The sequence below is a fragment of the Thermobia domestica genome, chromosome 14 (assembly GCF_964235325.1).
Source record: "Thermobia domestica chromosome 14, izTheDome1.hap1.1, whole genome shotgun sequence".
Lineage (NCBI taxonomy): Eukaryota > Metazoa > Arthropoda > Insecta > Zygentoma > Lepismatidae > Thermobia > Thermobia domestica.
This window is the reverse complement of record NC_137467.1, coordinates 35,332,640-35,338,639: the sequence shown is the minus strand read 5'-3', so window position 1 is coordinate 35,338,639 and position 6,000 is coordinate 35,332,640.

Genomic DNA, 6,000 nt, shown 5'->3' with positions numbered 1-6,000 from the left:
TCTTTTATCTTTAGTTTTTTTATTTTTTTTCTACATCTGTTTAATTAAAAAAAACTTGTTTCTATCTTCAATGATAAGGAACTTGATTCTGACAAAATCAAGACTAGTTGTCATATCAAAACTGTGATAACTTACTAAAGGGAACAGATATTCGCTACTATTCGAGAATTGCATTCTTGCATTTGACAACAATCAAGCAATTTGTGCTCGGATTTATTCGACCATTTGCTTTAGCATTGTCCATGTGACCTTAAACTAATGCAACCTAAACATAATTTATGAAGGTAGTATTCAAATAGGTCAGCTTTGTAAGTGTAACTACCATCATCATGAAGTATGTTTCCAACAAGAAATATTTAATTTAAATGTCAGACAGATTTTGCCGGATTACTATAACAGATTTTGCCGGACCCGCCAAACTTGCCGCTCCATGCCAATGCACGTGTTGTATATATGGTAGAGCCGGCTCTGTATGTCACATATATATCTGTATATCACATATAGTCGACAAATAATTTATATATGATATTTAGAAAAATACTATTAGGCAAATTAGTATTAGTTTTTACCTTTAGACAAGTTATTTGACTTTTATACTGTTCGTGACATTATTTTCATACTTATTAAAGGCCTATTTTCACGAAAAAACAAAATTTCATTTCTACTTTTATTTCTTAGTTGATATTGATGAAACCTGTTGAAACCCGAATTGTTAATAGGATGGTATTCATGTAAATTGTAAAATATTTGTAGCGTATCAGTATCTAGCGTTTAATTTATGTTGCATTTTACGGTGATTACATCTACATAAAAATATTTCATACTTAAATAGACGTAAGATGCATTACAAATGACTATTTGAAAAAAAACGAAATTTAGAAAAAAAACGAGAGCCAATGTTTTTTTTAAAAAACGTACATTTCTGAAAAATACGAACGCTTTTTTTGCTATTTACAACACTAGTTGGCCCAACATCATTTTACGTTGCAATAATAGTTGAATTCAACCAACCTTTTTCCAACAGTGGGCCATTGTTGATTTTAGGTATATATATATATATATATATATATATATATATATATATATATATATATATATATATATATATATTTCATTTTCATTTTATTTATCCTCCATTCTGTACAAACTTGGAAATAATTTTCCGATAGTACATGGGATTCGTCATGGTTAATAGATGCAGTACATATATTTTAGGCACATTTGTTAAACATAATTCATACTTTTATACATTACAGTAATTTGAAATATCATTATACAAATACTACAGCATACCTTATACATAAATGAACCTATCTTGTTACTTTGCTACTACTATTTACATTGTGACTATTTAATTGATTATATTCATCTATTGTATAGAAGCAATGTGACAATAGGTATTCTTTTAATTTTCTTTTGAAGTAACATTAGACTTGATTACCTTTAATTTGTTTGGTAACTTATTGTATAGCATAATACCAGCATATTTTGCTCCCTTTTCGTACATTGCTGTTCTATGGTTTGGTAGATGAAAATTAGTCATATTTCTTGTGTTGTATCCATGCATGTCACCGTTTGTTATGTACTCATTTACGTTGGATCTTACAAATTCTATTAAGCAATATATATACAAACATGGTAAAGGTAGTATAGCTAGTTCTTTAAAATATTTCCTACAGGACTCTCGGGGTCCTACACCAGCTAGGATTCGTACAACTCTTTTTTGAAGAACAAAAATATCTCTACTTTTTACAGTATTTCCCCAAAATATTAATCCATATCTTAATATAGATTAAAATGAGCAGTAATATAATATTTTTGCTGTATTTCGGTTTATAGTATTTTTGATGGTTTGTACGGCAAAACACATTTTTCTTAACCTATTCGAAATTTTTTCTATATGATAATCCCATTTTAAATCTGCTGATATATGTACACCTAAAAATTTTACAAAACTAACTTGTTTTATTTCGTTTTCTCCTATTTTTATACTTCCTTTATCTAATTGTTGTTTGTTAATTTAAAACTTATTGACAAGGTTTTTTCTGAATTTACTATTAACTTATTATGTTCAAACCAGTTCGTTAGCTGTTTTACGGTGTTTTCTATGTTAGTATTTAATCGTTGTTGGTTTTCGCCTGTTATTGCTACACTTGTGTCATCCGCGAATAATGTGGCTTTTGCAAAGTTCAAATTATCCGGGAGATCGTTTATATATATCAAAAACAGTAATGGCCCAAGAATTGATCCTTGTGGTACGCCGCATTTTATTTTATTCATTGTAGATGTGAAAGTAGTTAATTTTGAATTTCTCCCATCTACTCTAGTTATTTCTACCACCTGCATTCTATCTGTCAAATATGAACGAAACCAGTTTCTTATTACTCCTCTTATTCCACATTTCTCTATTTTATATAAAAGTTCTCTATGAGGCACTAAGTCAAACGCTTTTGTAAGGTCTAAAAACAATCCTATGCACTTATTTCTTTTATCTAGTAGTTCGCTTACGTAATTCAGATATTGATAAATAGCGGTTTCCGTTGATTTTCCTTGAATAAATCCATGTTGATATTTTGAAATTGTTTCAGTACTTTGTAAATACAGTGAAACCTGTTTGTTCATTGCTAATTCTAATATTTTCGCAAATGTTGTAATAAGAGAAATTGGTCTATAGTTACTGATATCCATTTTATCTCCCTTTTTATAAATTGGTTTGACTTTGGTAACTTTTAATTTATCAGGAAATACTCCTGTTTGGAAAGAAAGGTTTATTAAATAGCATAAAGCTTCAGCTAGAGAACTGTTTACAACTTTTTGATAAGCGCAGGAGGTACTTCATCAATGCCTGCTGACCATTTATTTTTCATTTCATTGATAATTTTTATTACGTCGGCCACATTTACAGGATATATATACATTGAATTTAGATTATTTCTTATGTTAACTTTCCCAAATTGGTTGCTATTTTTGTGTTTGTCATATATTCTACTTAAATTTGTGTAATAAGAATTGAATGTGTCTGAAATCATTTGTGGGTTATGAATTACTTCATCATTGCGTTTTATTTCAGTAATATTTTCTTTTGTTTCATTTATTTTTAGTTCATATTTACTAATGACCACAACGCTTTGGTCTTATTAGACGAATGCTGTACTATAGTTTCGTTATGCATTTGTTTTGCTGCTATAATTACACGTTTATATATATATTTATATTTCTTGTAATATTTTTCGAATGCTTCAGTAGTATTTCCTTCCTTCCTTAACAAGTTTAGTGTTTTCATTTTTTGACTGGAAATTTTAATACCCTGAGTACACCATTGTTTGGAAGCTTTTGTTCGTAAAGTAACACTCTTTTTGGGAAAAGCTACATTGAAATAGTAATTAAAGTTATCAAGAAAAACGCTCCAGGCTTCATTTACGTCATTGTGCAAAAATACTTCTTCCCAATTTTCATCTTCAATTAGCATTTTAAAGTGCATAATATTATTTGTATTGAAATTCCGCCGATATGCGTGTATTTTTTCTTTTTCCCGTTTTAAAGACGTACTTTTATTTATTGGTACATTAATAGTGAAGAGTTGACCGAGATGGTCAGAAAACCCAGTGTTTACTACCCTAGCATGACTATTTAATATTAAGTTATTTATCAGAAGTTCATCTATTGCTGTTTTGCTATTTTCGGTTATTGTAGTAGGTGTTCGTACGATTGCTTTCAAGCCATATGTTTCTAACATAGCATTAAATTTAAAATCAATCTTTTCAGTTTTCAAAAAATCAACATTTATATCCCCTATTACTGCTACGTTTTTTCTTCTTTCTTGGTAATATCTAACAATTGTTTCCAGTTTGTTTGTGAATAAGTCTAAGTTACCGTCAGGTGTTCTATATACACATACTATAGCTAAATTTAATTGCAATAATTCTACTATGCTACTTTCAAAATGTTTATCTACATTAAAATTTTCAAATTTCGTATTTTTGTTTTCTTCCAAGCCTGCTTTAACCAATATGCACGACCCCCCTCTGTTCATGTGACATCTACATGAATTTGCTAGTAATTTGAAACCTTCTACATGTAGGTACTCTATTTCATTTACCTTGTGCCAGTGTTCAGTTAAGCATATAATATCTACATCACGTAAATCATCTAGCATCGCTATTTCTAACATAAGCCTTTTTTGAGTGTTCCACCCCTGCACATTTTGGTGATATACCTTTATTGGAATTATGTTTGGTTTGTTTTGTTTGTGCTTATCATCACTAAAAAATCATCTGATAAGTTTTTTGGAAGCTTTTTGTTTCTCATTGGTTTCTGTTGTTTTTCTCCCTTCCCAAAGTTTGCATTTGGGTCGCTTACAACCTTTGCACTTGAATCTTTACTTTTTACATTTGCACTTGAATCGTTACTTATTGCTGATACCTGGATATTTGTATCGGTCATTACTGGCATATTGGTCTGACCATCAGAGATGATTGGGGAATTAATTTCATGCCATGGCAGAGGAATTGGTTGCAATTTGGTTTTATTTTGTATCATGTCTGCTAGTGTTTTTGCCATTTTTTCTTTACCTATTTTATTTAGGTGAAGCCCATGTCTTGTGAAGCAAGATCTTTCTACATCAACGTCAACAAATGTACAGTTTGGGTATAGCTTCACCCACTTCCTGAGTTTGTTATTTACTCTACATATTTCATCATTTACACAAGAGAAATTGGCTAGATCATGTCTATAAGGTATACCTACTACAATAACATTCACCCCTTTCACAGATTCTAAAAATTTACACATTTCTTTAAATATCTCACCCGATTCATTTTTTGCTACATCATTAGCTCCAGCCCACACCACAAGATAATCACATTGTACTAAAGAATGACTTATGCTCAAGATATCTTTCGCCCTTGCACCAGGCTTTACTATACCACATACTTCATAGTGATTACCCAAAATATGTTTGGGTTCTGGAGCACAATCACGACTATGGCTATATATATATATAATGGAAAGTAAAACAAATATTAAAACAGAAGAAAACACAATTACGTAATTTAGATATATTTTTCATGTTGAAATTACCAGATTTTCACGTCTAGTTCATACTGTGGAAGCAGGAGTCATTCCTACCAGAATGCATCAGGTGAACCGCCAGACGTCCGCCAAGCAGTGGATTCCGTTTGCTGGATTTCGGTAAGTTTTCATGCAATTTTATAATTATATGTCATTGTTGATATGTTCAGTAGCATGCCTAACCTATATATAATAAGTGGTTGTAGTTCATTACGCAATGAAAACTTTCGGCGTACATAAATTCCAGTGCTGTGCTCGCTAGGATTATAAACAAAGCGGCAGGTAATTCTATTGATATATGATTGCCCATAATAGGTGTACGTAAATCTAAAAACCGGTAAAGCAATGTGGGAAGCGTTGCGTAAGCTGGTCCCCCTTCCTTATAGGTTCGTTAAATTTATGTGAGTTTGTTTCAGAAGTGGTAAAATAAACACACATGGTGTCAGTAAAACTTGAAAAACTCTACCGTGAGCTGCGCACGATATGCGCCGTTAACGCGTTGTACCAAGTAATTTCGGAACAGGTTTGCTTTATTGAGTACGGTATCCTAAAAAGATGCGATAATAGGTCAGATTCGCTCCTGTCGCGCATCGTAGGCTATAATGCAAATCATCGTTATTTCATTGCCAGTGATGTGCATAGTGCTAAAAAGGGTGGTATGCTGTGTGCGGGCATATGAGTACAAGGGCACACATAATTTCGGCAATGTGTCTTTGCGCGCAAAGAAAAGCGTTGGCTATTGTGCAAATTATCGTTATTTCGTTGCTAGTAACGTCCAGAGTTCAAAAAGGAGATATAGTGTTTGGAGTTTTGAGTGCAAGGTCACATTGCCAAAAACGTTTATGTGTCCTTGTACTCAAACACACACCCCCTACACCGCCCTTTTTAGCATTGTGGACATTACTAGCAACAAAATAACGATGATTTGTA